Raw genomic sequence first — 21,984 nt, forward strand, 5'->3', positions numbered from 1 at the left:
CATGGGTGGCAGGGGGAGGCTGCCCTGCCATCTCCCCACAGGATACAGGGGGGTCTCTGCTCCGGCACACCTCCCCCCTCCTTTCTTCCTCCGTTCCTCCACTGACCTTGCTGTTCATGCAGCTGCAGAAACTCCTCCTCACCAGTCCGACTGCCCGTCACCACGTCCCTTCTTAAATACGTTATCGCAGAGGGGTAGCTGACTGGCTCAGTTTCCAAACAGAAGTGGAGCTGACTTGGAGCTGGAGGAGCTTCGAGAAGCTTCTCACAGGGGGCCGCCCCTATGGCCCCCTCCCCTGCCACCAAAAAAAACTCCACCACTCACTCAACCCAGGACATAGAGACTTCATATTATACCTCAAGCAATAGTCCCTAAAAGCTCTCAAGAATGATGCATCTTTCAAGAATCACATCTGAATCTCCACAACAATCTGTGCTGGGCCTAGTATTGCAATGAAGTATGTCCAATAACACACTCTTAAAACCAACTGTTCTTTGCATGCTGGCAGGGCTGAGGAAAGAATCTGGTCCTATTCTTAATACTGATGTAAAGAGACAGTGCCCATCATGCTGACAATAATTTTCAAGAGTTCTTTTCAAAAAAAGAGGTAGAACTCGATTGTCTTATCTTAAATAAGAGAGAAAATCAAAGAGCCTAGGCTGGTTCGTTTTTTTTTTTTTTTTTTAAAAAACAAAAACAAAAACAAAAACAAAACAAAACAGAAAATCAAAAAGATCACATTGCCAATGAACTGAGATAGGGTAATTGACAAAAATTTCCCAAATTTATAAATCAGAAAATACTTCATCATTAATCACCATATTCATTAAACCTCCACAGGCTTAGAATCTATCAAAATATTCTGATCAGTGTCATGATGCTGTGTTGACCCAACGCAGCTTATGATTTGGCCTCATAAAACGCTCAGCAGGTACAACTTCCCTTTTTAGCAGCACCCACTTCAGGACACACGACTAGTACAATATGGCACTATAGGGAACAGGAGAGATAAGAACTGTAGAAGTATTAATAGTCCCGTGATCCATCCTTCCTCCCTTCCTTCCTTTTTCCCATCCATTTGGCCATCACCACTGTGCTAGAAATTAACTGTGACTGGAAGTGGAGGACTCATGTTCTGCATCTGTTGATGTACGCCAACTTTCACAGACACTTTCTGGCATTTACACAGACAGGCTGACAGTAGTTCTCTGTATCTTCAAGAGTGCTGTATGAAAATACACTGCAGCACATTAGAGCTCTAGTAAATAATTCGATCCCCAGTGTGACTCACAGAAAGCAAGAAACCACTCCATCATTCCCTTCCCATCCATTTCTGGTGTAGAAGGCAGATCTGATATGCCCTCCACAGTTTCACCCATGTGACTCAAACCACTGGACCTTTCTGTTTTTTTGGAAAAATTAAATACACAGGAGGCTCTGGAGATGCACTGATGCACAGGCCCATCACCCCAGGCGTAAAGGATGTCATGTGGTTTCTACTTATTTGCTCAAGTTTCGAGGATAGGGGAAATATATTGGATGAAATTTTACCAACATGTAAGAGATGATGCTTTGCAGTTACAGTCAATGCAAGTGAGACTCACATTTGGTTTGAAGCTGAAATTAGGTGTTACTTTCTGCTGCATCAGGGCATGCCTCAAGAAGCTCATTTTCATTGGCCTCACAGTTTAACAAGCTGTGTTGATTTCCAAAGAAGGACAGAATGAAGGCCCCTAAGTCAGAACAAGTCCTTGATTTCTCTAGACAGTATGGGACATTTTACAACAATGCTTGCACAGCTCCACCAGAGTTAACTGGAATTGGACCATGACAAGTTTCCAGATGCAATTGCTGATCAAGGGAAACAATGTAACCTTCATTCTTCTTCAAAGGAAAATTTGATAATATAATGGCAAAATTTCTTGTGTACATACTCAGATCCCATGCTTGCAAAGTTCAGCATAGCTACAGATGAACACATTCTTAGGGCTGCAAACAGTGCAAGCAGCATGTTCAAAAGCTTCAGTTTGAGTGTCTAAGCTGCATCTTCAAACAGTATTTCAGTATTGGGAGTTAAGGCTAAAGAGATCTTTAATAATTCTAAAATTTTTGAGGAGTTTTAAAAGGACTCAGCTATACTGACTTTTAATGAGTCCCAGTTTTGAAAATTTTCACTCAAAAATCTGAGCCTGGAAATAAAGACAGTTTGGAAGATCTTGACTGCAGATAACCAATGAAAGGCAGAGTGAAAAGGCACTATTCCCTCCTCTTCTGTAAGACCATAAGATTTCATTTCATGAAATGAAAATGTGAAATATAAGAACAACAAATTAGAAAAAACATGAAGAATTGCACTTGTGCTTACTGTTAACTCACAAAAAATGGCAGCTGGATTTAGAAAGGAAGATGGAACACTCTTATCACTGATCACTGACCCAGTTTGGTTTCCTTAATAATAATTAAACTATTCTTCCATTGGCTTTAACTCTTCTAGTAAGCCAATGCTGGGCTTCAATCAGACAGAAGAGAGGTGAACAGAGGTAACTTGCCTATGCAAGGAAGTGCTGTTCGCTTCACTCAGTGCTGAGCATTGTGCAAGGACATAACTAAATGCACTGAAGACTTTTTATATTTTTCCTAAGCAACAGTTTTTGATCATTGCCAAAGACAGAACGCTGACCACACTGAACAACAGTCTAACGCCATAACGAATAGCCAAGCTGATGATCTTTTGAACCAGCCCTAAGCAAGTCAGAATACAGAGCTGACTCAAGGTTTCCCACAGTGTAGCCAAAGATGATTTTTCTCCTTACCAAAGATGAGGAGACAGGTTTTTTAGGCCACAGTAAGTATGAAGGGAGAGATCAAAAAGGAAAAACTGGGCTGCAGAGCCACAAAAGGAGAAATTTGAAGATATTTTTGTTGTCAAGGGATGGAAGATATAAACGCAGTTATTGCTGCAACTAAGAGAGGTTATCATGTTCTATAGTAGCAGTTGCCCTCCTACACCTGCCAAGACCCCTTGCTTGGTAACACTGGCAGCAGCACAAAGCTGGGATTCCTGGAACTGTACATAGATGAATTAAGCAGCAAAGCCAGATGGTTTTATCATCCTCAGCAGTCTGCTGCTTTAGGCAGCTGCCCACTTTGCTGAAGGCTACACAGTCTAGTAAAGAGCCACGTAAATATTAGTTCAGTCTCAGAATTAATGGTCTTAGTCACCATGGTGCTGTTCCCAAGATAAGAAGCCCTGCTCGGAGCAAGCTTGACATCAGTGCTGAGTCGTTGCAGTTGCCATACTTCAATTCCAAACTTGGCTTATGCAGGACTAGCGCAAGCACCCATGAGCCATAGGGAGTATGAGCAGAGAAATGTCCACTAGTTTCTTAGCAAATCTTTATCTATGGGTTCCAAAGGGAGGGATAGTCGCCAGAAAGCAAAGGCATATTTTTCTCATATGGATTGCCAAGACCTTTTCTCTAAGCTCATCGTCAGGTTGGAATCTTTGGAGCTGAATGCTTCTTTACAGGCAGATGGCTTTGTCTAGCAAATAGGAATGTCTATAAAAGTTGGAAGCAGTTCAACTGCCACATTAAAACAATAAAATGAATAAAATGCATAACCCAAACATGAATATTCAGGAGAGAACAGATGAAAGGGTAACAAGTTGTTCTGAAATTTGTTGGTCATCTGAAGTTATTGTCCACTCACTGGGTAGTAGCAGCCTTTCAGAGTAACTGTTGAGATCCTCATATACTCATATAAGATGACAACATTATTCATAGTCACTGCAAAAAATGTCTTTCCCAGAGATAATTTCCCTTTCTGTTGAATATAGTAGGCTACCAAATTATGCTGAAGTGATTACACCAAAGTGAGTACATCACAAAACATTTGCTTCACTACTAATTATAGCAGGAATGTTATACTTTATAATAACATTGGCAAGCATACGAGGTTTAACCTAGCATTCAGTCAGGGGAAATGCAGTGATGTGATAAAGACCATCCATCCAGTAATAAGCACGTGCTATCTGAGGGTACCCACTATGTTCAGCACCCCAATAGGAGTGCCAAGTACCAGGCAATTTTTTGTTTCAACACTAGGAGGCTGGAAGGCCTCTGACCTCCAAAGTTACTGACAAATTGCTCACTTTAATTTCAGTCCTTACAAACTCTAGAACTGGTCAGAAATTTTCAGAGGTGGTTTTCCTTTCTTCCTTTGAAAATGTATTTTGCTGAGCGGTCAGCTACAAGCTAAAGCCACGAGCAAAACCTTACAGGGGAAGGGAATGGAAAGAACAGTCAGGAGGACAGGCCCATGATGGTGCCAGTGGAAGACAAGTTTCAACTCTCCTTTACATCATTTGGGAATCTAATTCCCTGTTGGTTTACTTTAATGAGGATGTGAACTATCTGAACAGCAGTTCACCCTGCAATTAAATAGCTAAAAAAACTTACGTCCTTTCAGCATTTACATTTTCATGCTGACATCCCCATTACGGGCAAGTTGAGACCTTCTGGTTTTGGTCTAAGGTGTACAGACATAGTCATAATATAACAAACAGAAAACATTACAAAAGAGATCCAGGAATAAATATTCACTGTGAAGAAGAAAATTGTTTTGGGAAGAAATAAGACAGGACAAAGTTGTAAACATTAATACAACATATCATTGAACCTAAACACTTAAAAAGTTAATTTTAACAATCATAAATGGGGATTCTCAGGGCACTAAGCCAGTTCCTGAGATGTATTTTCCACAAGCAATTCTGAAGACAGTGGGAAAACGGTAGATAATTTATATTTCCATAAAAGTTATGAGAACATCCTCACTGAATGTGAAACTGTAAGAATTCTAGTTAAAGACATTTTAATTGCCTTACGGTCTTTTAAAGTGGACTTAAAAGTCTTCATATTCAAGAACTTCATCTTACCTGGATTATCACACTGTTCAGCATGCTCTGCAACATACTTATGACTATAAAGAAAAGAGTATAAATACACTCCTCAGGTGGACCTTGTTTGGGGGAAATAAGAATAGTTTGAAAAACATTTATTTCAGTAGTTTTGTTGCCTACATTTTAAAAAAACAAAAAAATTAATAGCTGCACTTCCTTATTGAAACATATCAGCTTACAGAGCATACCTGGGTCTCAGTTAAGATATTTTTGTCCTGGTCTTACATATAATGTGCATTATATGCCCATATATGCATATATACATGTATATAGATAGATAGATATAAATATGTATATGCATACAGACACAGAATGAAGAAAATACTCAGAGTTTTACAAAAATAGGTAGTTCTTATCTTCTGAATAATTAAGTCATTGCAAAAGCAAGAATTTGTATTTCCTTCTTGAATATGTTGACTAAGGACTAGTTATGAATTTATAGGTTCGGCTAAGCACAAGGGAAGGCCTAACTGAGTTTTGCCACAGATTTTAGTTTCATGCACTGAATCTTTTTCCTTTCTAGATATAGACCTACTAGCTTATTATTCTTACCTTCCTAAAACCACTGGATCTAAAGCAATCTATGTGCTTTATAGGCTATGCATTATTTGTACTGAGTTCTCCTAAGGTCATGGTAAAAAGTGCTGCCTCTTTAAAATCTATTTTATCAAAAATGAACATGTAGAAAATATAATTTCCTTTTTATTCCTATTTCAGCTGTTACCACCTATACTAGATAGACCTTGCTTCCTTGCTAAGCACTGTCCCAGTTACCCTGGGCCTTAAGGTGATGAATTACCTCTGATACTTGTCAGCATTCACATCACTAACTGGCATATACCAGCAGCCTGATCCAAACGTTATTGAAGTCAGTGCAAAGAATCTCATTGACTTCAGTACGGTTTTGAATCAGGCTCCAAACACAGAGAGAATCACAACAACAGTGGTCCTAAACAGGCTATTGGCACTGAAAAGCATTTCACACAAATGTCTCCAGTGGTCTCACACACCTAATACATTGCTTTTGTCTTTTTTGGTAAGCTTCTTAACACAGTGCAATTTCCAACATCAGCGTGCTACGCTGCCTGCTGTAAAACCTTCGACTTCACATGCCAAGACAGGACAGTTTAAAAAAAGAAACACAACCCTGTGAACAGCAGCACAGAAAACATCAGCAGGAGGGGACGGTAAAGGCTGAGAATGCCTCCGAATGGAAAAGGAAAAGGAAAAAGAGATTGGAGTTGCAATCCCAGGAAAGAACGAGGAGCAGCCCTGTCCCACAGATATAAAGGGAAGGAGGAGGAGGTGGTTAGTGGGAGATAATGGGGGAGGGTCATCGCATGCCCCGTTTGGTTGCTGAATGTTAGATCAAACTCTGTAGCTTACCTTTGTAAACACAAAAACAAAATACCAACCCAAACTGTCACTCGGTTGTGTTATGTGATCAATATCATCCCGATGGCAGGATTTTCCTCCACTTAGTGAAGCCGCTCCAAGCCCTGGAGTGGATTATTTTTAGGCTGGTGATGGGAAGATCAGCTGCTGCCTCCTATCGAGTTTCCAAAGTGCACAAACTCTTCTTGTCTTTCTCATACGCTGAAGGGGGCAGGAAACTGGGAAGAGACAGGCAAGCAAAAAGCACCAATTTTTTGCCTCCTGAATCTACAGTCCCCTGGGATTTCTTCTGCTTGCTTTTATTTTCATTTTTCTCTCACTGGAGTAGTAGGATTCCAAGAGGCTGCATTACAGCGCATGGACTATCAGCAGATGGCTATTCTGAAGTAATTGATTTAGACAAGGTAGTCTAACTTTTGGCAGGCTAGTGGAGATTCAGCTTTTGATTTCTTTTGAATTAATCTTGGATAATTTGAATTTGACAACATAATTTTGCACATCTTCCATCATCTTGAGCACAGAGAAGTCTGCTCAGATATTTTACTTTACCCTAGATCCCTCTAGACTCTTCTGCTTAAAATACAGAACAAATTCCAGTTCTTAATCACACAGGTCTGCTTCATTTGAAACAGATTTTTAAAAAATTGAAATAAAATTCAAAACTAGTTTGATGCTCATAACAGGAATATTGTTTTCAGTACAATAGCCCTTATTTACAAGAGATAATGTTTTTTGGCTGCAAAATACATTGTATATGATAACTTAGAGAGAAGGAAGTCCCAAGGGAGCCTACATGCAGTCAGCTGGTTTGTCTGCTTGTTTTCTTTCAGTGCCATTGAACCAAGATATACTGAGGTTCAAATTTTCCATCACGATAGCTTCACTTGAGCCCTACAACTCAAGGCCACGAATAGCAAAGATCCAGGACTTGGTGTGTCACAGGACACATGGTAGTGCAGGGTGGGTATGAGCCTGGCTGCTCAGTCGTCAGGTACCAGAGCTGGAGGCCCTTGGGACAGAATTTGCTCAGACCTCTCAGAATTCAAGGGTTGCATCTCAATCACCAGAGAGCAAACAGTTTCCAACTGATTGAGGTCAAAGTTGTTTTCACACCATGAAAGGAACTGCAGCGAGCTCTGAGCTGACAGTGTAGTTGGATGGCTGAGGCCAAACATTGGCAGGACTCATCAAAATCTTGGCAAACTCAGCTTGCTCCTTCTTCTCTGATGTGTCTTACCTTATAATTGTAGGGATAAGAAAGCGTAAACCTCAGATCTAGAGAAAATTAACACATTTTGTTATCCCCCATTGACTTCAAACATCAACACAGCGTTACACAGAGCAACTGCAACAGTTCTCAGCAGTCCTTCATCACATTGCATTTACCTTTTTTTTTTTTTCCCTTTCATGTATTAAAGTCTAATGCTTTTAAAAAAAAAAAGGTTGTGGATTGAAAGCCTATGAATTCTGCAATATATTTGTTTCATTAGAGGAGATAAAAAATAAAATCTTTAACTCATCTAAAATAGCATTGTCATGTGATATTTCTGAAAATACACAGAATTTCAGACAGAAGTGAGTAGCATTTATGCACAATTTTATTTCCCAAAACATGAAAATTTGGTTCATTGTCATTCAGCTGTCGTTTCTACTGAATTGTTGAAACAGGAAGGGGAAAAAGAAGGTAAAATGAACGTGGAAACAACCAGCATATTTCATTTTGCTGTTTCTAAATGAAGCGCTTTCATTCCTCTACATGACAAGCTAAAACGTTTTGAAACGCACTTTTAAAAGGATTTAAAAAAAAAAAAAAATCTGAAAAGCTCTTAAATGTCAGAACACATTCTGCTCTGCTCTGAAATGATTTTTTGTATCTGGGCTTTTCAATTTCCTGGGGGGAGGACATGGGGGAAAAAAAAATAAAAAAGGCAATAACGGCAGTTCAAAATGTTTCAGTGTATGTTTGGACCTGTCAGTGAATGGGAAAAAAAACAGGGGCCGATTCTCATGTATCCCCGGGTACAATATCCTTCCCCTCGGCAGCCTCCCGAAGCCGGAGCTGCCCCGGGGGGGGCGCAGCGGGGGGGGGCGGCCCCGAATCGCCCCGGGCCCAGCGGCGGGGGGGCGGGCGATGCTCGGCGCCGCAGCCCCCCGGGACCCCCCGCCGCGGGGAGGGGTGCGGAGGGGGCTGGGGGGGAGGTGGGGGGAGTGGGGTGCGGGGTGCCGAGAGCCGCCCGCCCGCCGAGCGCCCCGGCCCCGGGAGGGCGGGGGGGGGGGGGCGGTCGGTCCGCCCGCCGCCTGCCCCCGGGAATCGGGCGTACGTGGCCGTGGCGAATGGGCGGCTTAAAGGCAGAAGCTGCTTTACCTGGTGGCTTAAGGGGGGGGGGGGGGGGGGGGGGGTGCTGAGTGCAAAAAATGCTAAGCCGATTTTAACGAATCCGCTGAGGTTTGGGTCATCGCTGCGAGGCGGGCGAAATCCACGGCCCAGCTGGCAGTGGCTTGCACGCTGTGGTGGGCTTCCATCAGCTTGACCGGCTAAACCCAAAGGGACCGAAATGGTGGAGGAATAGGGGGAGCAGAAGGGGGGTTTTAGCAACTTCGGACTCACCGATGTGAGGGAAATAACCCGGCAGCTGCTGCGGGTCTGGATTCACCCGCAGTAGCTCCAGCTGAGCACTCTCCCCCTCAGCTGCCTTGCTTCACCGAGCCCGCGGGCGGGAAGGGAAGGGTGTCTGTGCCCTGGGCAGCGTTCACATCACAAACCGCTCTGGTTTCAGCGTGCCCCTTGCCATGTAGTGGGCCAGTCCATAGGCCTCCCTCTCTGTGTACTTCATCGCACACCGACACTAGCAATCAAGTCACTGGACTATAACGAGCTACCGCTCATTAGCCACACTCAGGTAGCTGCACGCAGGCTCCTAGCCTCTCTGAGTTCTTAGGTGAACAGCTGAAATCGCCATCATTTCACCCGCGCGCGCAGGTTACTTTGAACTGTTGACACTGAAGTAGCTGTTTTGGAGAAAACCTCTCATGGATATTTTGCTGAGCAAGTGGGGATAAATTCCTTGACTTATTTTAAACCTATGTATATAATTTATACCAGGGCTTTATGCTAATATAGCAATATATATCAAATGTTCAGAGTAAATTGTATGCTACAGTCTATCAAGTCTACTTCTAAATTTGTCACAGTGACAGAATTCCCACAGTGCCGTGTCAGAACTCCTGCCATCACCTAGAAAGATCAGATTGACACAGGTTCAAGATTAATTTTATTTACGTTTACAATCCTATTAAAAAAAAAAACCAGAAGGTTTGCTGTCTTGGTTTTAATTACATATTGCTCATTTTATCTAAAAAAAAAATTGGTTCTACCAAGAAAATGTTAATGAAGTAGCAAACACTCCGTTTTCTATTTTAATTTTTTTAATGTAATGGAAAACACAGGCTAGTCTTTGAATAACTTCTCTGTCTGTCTTAAATATTTATTATGATTAATTTTGGAGGGGGTAAGCAGTAGAAGCTGAGTATTATTTGAAATATTTTCCACAGCTTTTTCTAAAGTTATTATTCCTGGTTTCTATGGGGAAAACTGTTGTGGAAAATATATACTGCAAAAGTTCAACACAGCAACCTAAGTAAAGAACTCTATATGGATAACTACAAGAAAACCCCAGACCTCCGAGTTCATCACTATAAAAGGTGTATAAAGCCACAGGACTTGAACAGGGATTTGCAAACCGTCTGATCTTTGATGGACAACTGCGCAAGTGGTGCAATAGTGGAGTCAGAGGCACCAAACACAACACTATGATTTGTCTTGGTGGCTCTTATCTTGGCTGAATCTGTGTGCGAAGTTAAAGCTTAGATGCTATACACAATATAACTTTTCAGATCTCCAGTTTTATTTATTCTGTTTGACAAAAGGTGGACTTTTTTTAAATCAGTCACATTGGTAACAAAATACATATGGTTTGTGTTACACTCTTTTTTGCTTCAAAAACCCCACAAAACCTGTGAGCTGTTCTTTTAATATTGCAGGGCTTTTTGAGGCCATCGAGAACCATGTAAAATTTCTACGTCCTCTAAGCACAGAGGAGTTTCATCCTAAATATCATAAAGCAGACTTCTTGTACTATAATTTAAATTCTACCAAACCCTTAGAACCACTTGTATTATAAATGACAATAACATCATGGATTTTGCATTTGTGTCTGTATGTGTGGAGCTGGAAGAAAGAGTTGTCTTTTTGTTTTTATCTTTGCTGTATTGAATTTGTGTTCTCTAGCCTGACATTGGACAATTCAGACTATTCTTGTACACTGTCCAGAAAATCTTCACTTATTTGTAAGCCAGCAAACCTACCAGTCAGATTTTATCCTCCCTGCAAACAAGACAGAACTAAACTAGGAACAGGCTCATTTTCTCGCATTGAACTCAACAAGGTACCTACGTTGTTTAGTCCCATTTATAAATTTTGTCTTTTAGATACAGAGTAGTCAGAAACAAAAAGATGTTTAGGTGCCTAATTTCAGATTGAATGCCTGAAAAGGAAGTTAGATACTAAACACAGAACTCACCTGGGATTAGCTGGCAGACATTTGATTGCTTATGTCTCTCCCTGGACTCCCTATACAGCACTGGGAGAGAAAAATACATTTTCAGATGATAATTCTTTTCATCCTAAGACAGGTATATAAGATAGTGGGAACTCATTCCCCTCTGGATATGACTGTTTCACCCCATGGAGAAGGAAAGAGTCAATATGATTGTTATAGGTTTAAGTAATTCTCACACATAGAATTAGGGAAGTGGACTCTTGCTGCTATGCATGCTATGCTTACATTTGTAAATGAAACTAAATCACTGTAGCATTTTTTAAAATTTTACCCTATATCTTTTTATTTTCTTCTTCCTTGAGGTATGGAAATAAATTTTCAGCCTGAGATATTTTTGCATGTATCTATGTTATTGTGTACAGCAAGAGAATATGATAAAAGGGTAATAATCATGACAAATATCTTGTAGAAGTCATCCCCACCTTTTTTACTAGACCTGGTAGAAGCCACATGGTCCTTCTCCCATATCCCTTACCATCTCCAATTGTAATTCCAGAAGTTGTCATACTTGAGCACTGTTATGTTCTATGCTGGGATAAAGGTAAGGAAAGATGAATCATCAAAACTATAAGAAATAATTTTTATAGGAAAAGATGAAATTTGTTTGCCTATACTAACCCTGAAATCTAACCTTTGCTGTACACAAAATACAGCATTTTTTTTTGTTTTGTTATTTGCACCATATATAATACATTATTCAAAAAGCCACTACCATAAGAGGATGCATTCAATCCTTAAGAAGATCCGTATCTTCTTTTTCAGGCAAGATATATAGTGCAGTTGCCCTGCTTTTCAAAAAAACATTAAACCATAAAAAGTCCTACATCTGCCTTTTATCTAAATCCTCATAGTCCAGTCTCTGAAGTTGCATATCGCAAAGCTGGAAGCTTTTTAACAAAATCTCTGTTAGGTTTCTGGGAACAAAAAGGCATTTCTATTAAAATTCATTTTCATAAAAAAGGCAAACCTCAAATATATTCAAAATCATTGTGGTCACGTTTTATGTTGTATTTCAGTTGTATTCATATGTCATCTGGATAATTCAACTGCTGCAGTGTAAGTGTAGTAATTGAGGCTTTAATATGCACTGCCCTGTTCTTTGTGTTATTAGCTACCTCTGTATTTAGTGGGTATTAAATGTTGATGTCCCGGATCTCTGATCTTTTCTTATTTTCTTCTTGCTGATGTCATCTGTGACCCTTACTGGAAATCAGGAAATGGTAAGGTAAGTCTGAAGTCCATCATACAGCACACATAACTTTATTAAATCCCATGCTTACATGGATTAAAAACTGGAATAAAAATTAGTCAAAAGAATTAAGAATAATTTAAAATAACTCTATTTCTTGACAGTAAGACACATTAATGGCACAGCATTTGTGCCTTAGCAGAACACAAAAGCCCATTAATGAAAACAAAGAAAAATTTCCTAAATTATCCAGCAACCAGCACACTGCAGAAACATTACGTCACAAGGAATGGTACCCCCACAGACTCTCCCAAAACACTTTCTGAAGTTCCTCGGTAGGATATATCTAAGGTACTTCTGTAATGCTTCATTATGAGCCTGTGACAGCAGTGTGAGAGCATGGTCAAAGGGTTCATACAAGTAAAGGAAAAGTGGGGTGAATTGTTACAACACAGCTTGGTCCGGTTTCAAGACAGCAACAAGATAATACCATATGGTACAAAAATTATAGAAAATAAAACAGTCTTTGGGGGTGAAAACAGCAGTTCCTGGAGAACAGTAGTAGTAAAACATCACCCTGAAGTGTATAATGCTTCAAGGCAGACTCTTGGCAGACAATATAAGATTTATTAATATGACTTCAGGGAGATATATATAATATTTGCTGTAATAAGGCAAGTGGTCTGAGAAATGTAAAAGGGAATTAAACAGACTTTCATCAGTGTTCATTCTCTGTTTTACATCTTTTTCCTGTAGCAGTCATGGGCTTGATATGGAGCACTATCTCATTTCAAGTGGACCAAGGATTCTTTGGTACCTTTGCACAGGAAATGCTGACATGCTGAGGCAATCCGGAGGTCATCAAATAATTACGACCAGAATCACTCTAGCCAAATTTTCAGCTTGTGACTTGCTATGCAAATTGACTGCACAGGTTCCTGCATTCAGCTATTCTGATGAACTAATTCGTCCCTCCTCCCAGTTATCTCAGGGATAGGAAGACCAAGCAAATATATGTACATGAGTGTGTTACACATTAAGTAATGTACTGCTTATCACTCCAGCTGTAATTAAAAATGGACCCCATCTGTACAACTCAGGTCCAAATCTGGTCTGTAGATGTATCATCATCCAGCAGATGTTTCAAACTAAAGGGTAGTTTTTTATCTACAGTTAGATTCTGTGAGCTAACTTGCAGCAACTAACTGTTAGACTGTTAGATGTGGCTAAGGGATGCCTGAGAGCAGTTGAATATAATTGGTTTTAGATTTGAAACATAAGGCAACAGCCATTAGTGATAAGAAACATACACATACCACATGTTATGTCTGAAAAGATGAACTGGTATCTTCAGGAAGTCAAACTCCCATTTCCCTGTTCAGAAAATCCTAAATGAAAATATGAGTTCATGAAACTGGAATGCAATACATCCAATATGCATTTCATACATTGTATTGTGTTATGAGCAGCTTATGTGTATGTGCACTCTTTTATTTAGACTAAAAAACCCAAACTCACTTTATCTGTTACTATGGCAATATTATGTTGTTGGAAAAAGTAGCTAATGATATTCTGATTTGTGTTGTTTCACAGAACAGAGAAAGAAACTGTGAGAAAAGGTAAGGGGAAGAGAAAAGAGAGACACTTCAGATGATGTCTCCCAGAACATTTGTGTTTTTGAGGAAAAATACAGCTGCACGTCCTTCTTACCTTCATTGAGCAGACCCTCTTGTAAGACATGGTGGCTTCATTTGAGCTGGATATTTGGCTAAAGTAACTCAAAAGGCAAGATCCCAGTTAAAAAGGAGAGAGGAATCTGGTCACTTTCAGGAACAAAGAAGACGAGCAGGCCCATTGTGGAGCAGCGGTGTTCTGAAGTCTCTCAGATTCGTAATCTGCCTAATCCTTATCACTCAGCCCAGGTAACTAGTGTTCAATTAAGATGGTTCAATACCAGCTGGTAGGAAAAATGTGACTAGTAGAGTTGGTTGGAATTTTGCTTTGAGAAGCTTTTGTCTTACTCATCTAAAAAAAAAAAATTTTTTTTGAAGTATTTTTGTAATGTTTTTACTTTTTACTTATGAAAAATACAGCCTTTTTTTCTTATTCTATCTTTTTATCCTTCTTTTATGTCCTCACTCTTTTTAGTAGCAAAACACAGAGTAAGAATTTGGAAAACCTTTTTTCTGGCATTCTGAGAGTCCTTAGTATCTCATACTTGATGAGAACAAAATGATGACAAAATTGTGGAAAGTCTTATGCATGAAAATTTTATCTCATTCCTATTACATTTGTTTCAGCATTTTCAAAATGCAAAATGCTAACTTTAGGCCCCATATTTTGAAAATCTTAACTTACCTTCCTAAGAACCACTGCTAACACTGTTAAGTACATTCCCACTGAAGCTGGGAGGAGATGCAGATTCCTGATATTACTGAGAACTGGATTTTCTGAGGAATTTTCCAGAGCTAAAAAGAGAGAGGTACATTAATTGAAGTAAAATAAGATAGGGAATGTATGGGATGATGTAGTTATTTAATGTACTAACACATTTTATTATGTCCCAATAAAATGGGATATTGATAAACAAAACAAATGGAAATACTATTTTATAATATAATAGATAATATTCCCACTACATTTCCCACAGCTTCTGTGCACACTTTGAATAGTAGAAAGCAAGATTTTGTTCAGAAAGATTTCTTTCCTGAAAATATACATTTCAGCTTTCACCATGAAAATTTATGAAGTTTGTAACAATGGCGGAATAGTTCCCTCATCAAAATATTCTGTTTCATTATCAGGTACCACCAGTAAAAGTGTTCAATACAGCATCCACCATATTATGTAGACATCTACAACAACATTCTCCTGTAGTCCTTTTGAAGCAAGTATTGAGCTTGCTGGAATCTCAGAAGCTAAAACATTATGTTCGTTTAATAAATAAAATACAAAAGCATTAGCAGTCTCAAATTTAGAAACTTTATCTTGCACAGACAGAAGCCAGTGAAGTCTTCCAAGGAAGGTAAGTTTGCCTACTGCCACTGTACCTTCCCGCAAGTTCCTGGCCTGTAACTGTTAATAATGATCCCGCTATCATTTTAAAACAACCTCTTTTTCATATATAGTTTGAAGCATTCAACACTGGTGTACCAGTATTCAGTCATCCTCCATCTTTGTATGGAGCTGCGGAAGAAAGGAGATCAGTGCTTGCTGCCAGACCAGTATGTGTCATTCCCTCTGAAGCTCTAAGAAACACATCCATGAAGACAAAAAGTTCTTGGCTTGAGCTAATAGCGTAATTGATTAGGGAAAATGGGAAGACAGACAGGAGGAAGATTAGCCTGCAATGGTATTTAAATGAGTGATTTAACCTGAAGACAAAAATGGTTGACAGAACAGTTGCATGCTTATGGTCAGTGTGGCCGTGGTCAGCACCAGGAGGAGCTCTGGCTCCAGAACAGCATCCCCTTGCAGCTATCTCTGCGCCTTCTGCCTGAGCACAATTAATCCAGACTAAGAAAAATACTTATTTCCATGTCAAATATATATTTTTAGGTAGTTTTCACAGTTAGATACAGCTAAAGGAGATGCATTTCATACACTATAACAGGTAAGAGATCTAATTGGCACCAGTCACTGGACAGGTCCTTGCAAGTGCTGTATTGTCAAGTTACTACTGTTTTCCAGGAGCCTTTTCCTTAGAGACAAGGAGTGATGCCTGATTTGCCTTAGACTTCCCAGGAAAGCTTGTTCCTGCACTAGAACAGAGATCTTTGTTTCAGATCACTTAGAACAAATAATTGTGAATCTCCTAATTGTTTTAAGACATGGTCTACAACACATGCTGTATAATACATGCAAGTTGTAGCCCAAATAGTTGAAAGCAGACCCCTGCGTAGCACTGAAGGGTAGAACATTTAAAAGACCAGCTCTAGACCAGGCTTGGACTGTGGTTTAGAATACGGTTTACGGTTACATGATGGGACAGATTGAGGTTTTAGTTCCTCATTACCAAAACCTCCTGAACTGTTTTCAGAGATTTTATTGAAAAATTACACAAAAACCCAAACAAACAAAAAAACCACCAAACTTGCAAAGGCAAGGGTAAGGGTATCATAAGATGGAAGACAATAAGATGACTAGATCATGTCTGTCTCTACAAAGCAGAGATTTCTTAGTCCAACTATTTACTAAGATATAACAAGGAAAAAGTCCAGAGCACGAGTCACCTAATGTCCCTTTAGTCACCTCTTGGACATAATGGTCACCTCAGCTACCTGTTTCTCCCCAGGAGGTGCTTCAATCAAAATTGCATGACTGAAGCTGATCACTACAAATCAGGATTAAATCAATCAAAATTGAATGACTGAAGCTGCTTTTAAAAAAACACACTATAAAGTCATTTTATATTACAGATACTTTGTTCTGTGTCTTCATTAACAAAATAAAATAATTCTTCACTACATAATCAGCATAGTACTATTTTCAGGTAGGGTTAATGAAAAAATCAAAATTTGTCACAAATGTTCCATGGCTGTATGTCTCTACATGTACGTATTCAATTACCTGCCTTCCCAGAAGCAATTATGAATGAAACGTGGCTCATGTTCTTGTATGGGTAGTCCAAAATGACCATTTGCTAATTGTGAGAACCATCTTCCAAAAATTTCCATTGTAGTGAAACAGGAAGATTGTACGTGCAGACCTGAGCTCTGTAATACTCTCAGCAGCTGCGTTGAGGCAAGTGACCCTACGCAAATGTGACGCAAAATATCTCTGAGTCTGAGAAGACAGTTAGCTAAACATGGGTGCACGAGAGCAACAAGAACTTTCTGACTCTACTGGCCATTGCGCAAGCAATGGGGAATGGGAAGAGGATTTCCTAATAGCATGAATTACAAAGGTAGTGTCAGGAGACCTTGATCTCTGCCTGATCTTTTGTACAGTCTTCAGCAATTCACATGCTCATAGAGAAATTATTAAGAGGACTATTTATCTGACCTTGCAAAATCATGTTCAGGCTGTGCATGTGCGTTCTATCTAGGGCTTGCTCTGTGGGTCATCAGCCAGCAATGAGACTGGAAATAGGAACAGGTCCAAACAACAACACTTTACTGTACTTGTTTCCCGTCCAGCTTGAGGCCTAGACAGAGGGAGGGTGTTTACATTGAAAGGAAGAGGCACAACATACGTGCACAAGGGATTAATTTCACTTAAAGGGAAACTAACATCTGCTCTATACCTGCAAGTCTTTCTCTGTGAGGAATAGGAATTCCAAATCAACATAACTGTAAAAGAAGTAAAAAATACAGTAATTAGAAACTGCTAGATGTAATACTGTAATGGCATCTGTAGAAGCTATTTCATGTGCAAAAATTATATATAACTGTCTGGAAATCTGTCTACAGTAAAAATAGTTGGTGATTTTACTGAGTTCTCCACAGACGTGCTTCAACATCATTGTTAGAGTAAGAAGGGCAATTTAAGCACAGCTTTTATTGCACCTCTGCTGATGATTTCTTCTGTTGATGATTACTTGCTTCTGGACCACATGGTGTAACTGCTGTTATAATACTGGCACTAGATGGCACTGTTCCCAACAGCTGCCAAAATGCCATGCAAATAGTACTTTCTGTTGCTAATTCTGTTACGCAGGGTTATACCAGCCTATGCTACAGGAGCAGTTTCAGAAGATGGCAGACTATGAGCTGTATGAATCTATAATCAAATCTACTGCTTTAGATAAAGGAAGGTATAAAATGATTTCGACTAGGCACAAATAAAGCAAGCTCTGTTCTGATTAGCCCACAATTTCAAATTTTGGATTTCTCTTCTACTGAGAAACAACATGCAAAGCTTTGCACTTGGCAGACCAAAACCATTAGCAGCAGTCAGGGACGTTCAGTGTCAGGCAAAAAAGAGGCATTATATACATGTCCATGTGCTTCAAGTGAAAGAATTTGTTAACGTGTAAAATAAGCATGCTTTTCAAATAGTTTTGACATATATTGTGGGCAAACCAGCAGAAGATTGAGGATGTTTATGGACTCAGACAGATAAACTCTTTAATGACCCAGTGCACAGATAAAATGAGTGAGCTGGCTGCTGAAGTTGTAAAGATTTGTAACAAAAAATTACTAAGTGTTATGAACACAATATGAATGGAAACATATGTGTGTGAAAGCATCAGATGAGACAGCAGAACAAGGGGTAAAAGAATAGCCTGTACTGATAATGAAGAACACTATTCCCTTGACACTGTTCCCAAAACATTGTTCTCAGCAGTAAAACTGAGTAATGTGGTGTTTAGGTCAGGCTCAAGAGGCCTGCACTCTAAGACCACAGGACAAGATAACTTGTCAGCAGAAGATGCTGCATCCTCACCATTGGAAGACGACAACAAGGCTGCAGCAAACAGACATACATTTCAAACAAACAAGAAAAAAAGGGCGAACGCAGCAACTTTGCCTAAAATTTATGGAAGTTGATATAAGCAAGAGCCTGAAACACAGGACTGCCCTAAAACAAACATTGATTCCTAAAGGGTATAAAAGATCTGTCAAAAACAAGTTTATTGTTGTCAGTCAAGAACTCCAGAGAAATTATGAACATGTGACAGACAGTGTCCTTTGCTGTCTGTTGCACACAGGTGATCCTTGCCAGGGAGACACACGTACATGCTTGTAATTGTGATATGGGCCTGTGAGTGAGTGAAATATTTGAGGGAATGTTAGTGCATAACATCAACTCACATAGACATTTTGTTAATAGATAAGAGTTCTCTTTCTCTAAGATCTAGCATTAGGTTTTGTTCTGATGAATTTTACTTTTTTAAAAACCTATATTCCTATGTCCCTTGACTACCTCTTTTAACTCCTCTCTATTGTAATCTTCTCTGAGGCTTGCAAATGATAGTGGGTTTGGGGTTCTTCTCTCTCTGTTTTGTTTTGTTAGATCGTTTTCCTTGCAAATCATACTTTTAAGAAAATAAAAAGAAAGGGACATGGAAGGGACTTAAAGAGATCGTTTAAGTCATCCAATGGTACCTAGAACAAATCCTAACCCCGTGTCAGTCTCAGCTGCCAACAAGGGAGATGTCACATCCTCCCTTAAGCAATGCAGGGGTAGTTGCCCTTCCAATGACCATTTCTAATATCTGGCCTGAATATTCACTGATGTAACTCAAGCTTGTAACTTCTTGTCCTGAGCATGCTAACATGACAGATTTTTTCTTTTTTCTTGCAACAATCTTCTACTTGTGTGACAATTACTATCACATCCCCTCTCAGTTTCTCCTCTTTTGATTAAAAACCTCCATTACCCTCAATGTTTCTTCACAGTTTCAGCCTAAGAATGAAAACCAGGCAGGATTTTCAGTCCTTTGCTTTACCAGCTGGCAACAACTATCTCATATTATTGGGGCTCAGCTAGTCTCCCAGAGGCTAGTTGATGGAGGGAAGATGTAAGAATAATGGGCTAGAAAAAATCACCTGGTCATACGCATGATAGAGGGTTAGTCAAGAAAAATTGCAAAATGCCAAACCATGAAATTTCCTGATGCTGTAACAAGACATACAAGTTGGAATAAAAAGAGTGAAAATCCACCAACTACAGGAAGAAAATATCATTCATGTACTAAGTCCCTTAAGTAGGAGGGAATTTTTGAAGAAGGTTTTATGGAGGATCGCAACTAAGTCACACTACAGAAGAAAATCTAAAGAACAACCATCAAGGTAACAAAGGTCTTTGCAAGTATGAACTAGTGGGAAATTTCTTTCTGCTTGCAAATCTGGCAAAAAGCTTAACCTTGTCCATGTAATCAGGACACACTAACCTGGCATCTGAAAAACCTGAGTATAGTGGGATAACTAGCACCACTAAAACTCACTTTCCAGCTGGGGAAAGCTGTTGATGTACCCTCTCTGAGGGCAATCCAAAGTTTAAATGCCTTCAACTGTTCTCTAAAGGTACCTTCTGAAGGATGCTTGAACTATATACTTTGGCTATACAAAGAAACTGAGATATTCAAGTTTCCAGCTTATTGCCTCATTTAGACATCTGGATTTAGGTAGGATGAATCTAAGTTAAGGTATCAAAAACGATGTGTAAGTGTAAATGTCTGCAACATTGACTTGATTTACAAAGTTGTTTGGATTCTTTTATGGTAAAAATCAAATATAAATCAGTGTCGTTATTACAAGAATTGACAATTATTTTATAGTCAGACATGTAATCTCAACACCATCTGTCAAATAATGTAATAGTCTTGGTAATAATAATAAAGACTTCATTTCAGTAGTTTGGAATTATGCTTATTCCAGTTCTCTCTGATTTCTTCTGTGTACATAAGATTGCCAAAGGGAACACAATCCATCCAGCAGGCACTGAATTAAATACAGTGCATTTCATTACGCTGCAGCAAAATAGTTTGCTCCGTTTCATTTCTGCAGAAAGTCCAAGTAATACAGCAGGTCAAGTGTTAGCTCCAAGTAATCATATTCCTTCCTGTCTGCTTGTAAGAAATCTCAGACCCTTGAACACTTCATTGGCCTCTTTTATAAATATATGTTAACCTTTATTCACCTAGCTCTCATGTATGGACAGACTATATTAGCCCAAGACTGGCATGAAGCTTCCAATAACAGGAACGGGTAATTTGCTAGACTTTCCCACGCCCGTTCCTTATTTCCTTTACATTGGTTTGATTCCCGTGTAACTCTCCATGGATTTCACTGGAGCTATCCATGGTTCGGGGCCTGGAAAGGAGATCTAGATCTCTGAATTTTCCTATTGCTGCAGAGGCCTAGAAAGAGTAACTCCTAGTTTACCTGGGTGTAGCATATCCCTGAGGTTTCCCCTACATGCTTCCATTGAGTCCTTCTTATCTATTTCTGTAGGATTCATTAAGCTTGGAATGTCCTAGAAGAAGACAGGACCCTGCAACTGGACCCACCTGCACTGTTACTTACGGAGCCTTACTAACGTAAACCAAATTAGACTCCATGCACACAAAATTAAATCCTGGCCCCAGTTAAGTCAACAGCTGTTTTACCATTGTTTTTGAAGGCCCTTGGCTTTGACCAGCACACCACAATGGTCTGCTCGTGCAGCTCCAGTGTGAGCTTAAGAGAATAACTATTACATACTTTCCTTGTCTTAAAGCCTATGACAAGTGTTGCCAACAGTGTGAATGTCAGGAAGAGCAGAGCAGACCTCAAGACTGGCAATTCAGAAGATGGAAGGACAGGGTAGATCTCATGACTGGCAATTCAGGGGGTGTTAGTTTGAAAGCAGACCCCTGCCATCCTTACTAGTGAGGTTGCATGTTCAGCCATGCCTGATACACATTAACAACAGTTAAACACAGCATAAAAAAACATTTCCCTAATTAATAGCCTAAATTCCACAATGTGATCCCTGTTAGTAGATTATAACGTTTCAACAGTGACCACAGTAACACTTCAGCACAGACCTACAGAATGCCTCCAGTTTTGTTCATTTGCTCTTACACTCAGACATGAATGAACAGACTTACTTTCTTGAGAGAAACTACAATGTGATACTTTATAGCAACTGAACAGTGGCCAGAAAGGAAATTCACAGATTTTATTATCCCCAGTGGAATCATATGGCATGGAACATGTTTTTAAAATAGATCTATTCCCACTAATTTTACTAGTATACCAGTATTTCCTTGCAATGAGCCAGTTTGGCCCTACTTGTTCAGGGACAGTCGGGCAGGACAGGACCAGGGCCAGGCAGGCTGTACAGTCGCAAGACCTTGACCACACTATGTGATATGGGAATACGTGCTGCGC

General features: G+C 39.7%; 1 protein-coding gene across 3 annotated transcripts in view; it reads right to left on the minus strand.

Annotated features, from left to right (window-relative positions):
* Nucleotides 1-14,549, minus strand: part of ABCC9 (ATP binding cassette subfamily C member 9) — an 86,125-nt gene extending 71,576 nt beyond the window's left edge. Inside the window, exons 1-5 of one of the 3 annotated variants that reach the window (XM_042795484.1) lie at nucleotides 14,522-14,549; nucleotides 13,480-13,551; nucleotides 10,936-10,995; nucleotides 6,347-6,573; nucleotides 4,937-4,980 (exon numbers count right to left, since the gene is read on the minus strand). The gene's annotated coding sequence lies outside the window, so the exon portion shown is untranslated. Of the gene's footprint in view, nucleotides 1-4,936; nucleotides 5,020-6,346; nucleotides 6,764-10,935; nucleotides 10,996-13,479; nucleotides 13,552-14,521 lie in introns of those variants that run through there. The other 2 variants (XM_042795483.1, XM_042795485.1) reach the window with 2 other exon arrangements.
* Between the last annotated feature and the right edge of the window lie 7,435 nt (nucleotides 14,550-21,984).

The sequence above is a fragment of the Tyto alba genome, unplaced genomic scaffold (genome assembly GCF_018691265.1).
Source record: "Tyto alba isolate M040663 unplaced genomic scaffold, T.alba_DEE_v4.0 Super-Scaffold_21, whole genome shotgun sequence".
Classification (NCBI taxonomy): domain Eukaryota; kingdom Metazoa; phylum Chordata; class Aves; order Strigiformes; family Tytonidae; genus Tyto; species Tyto alba.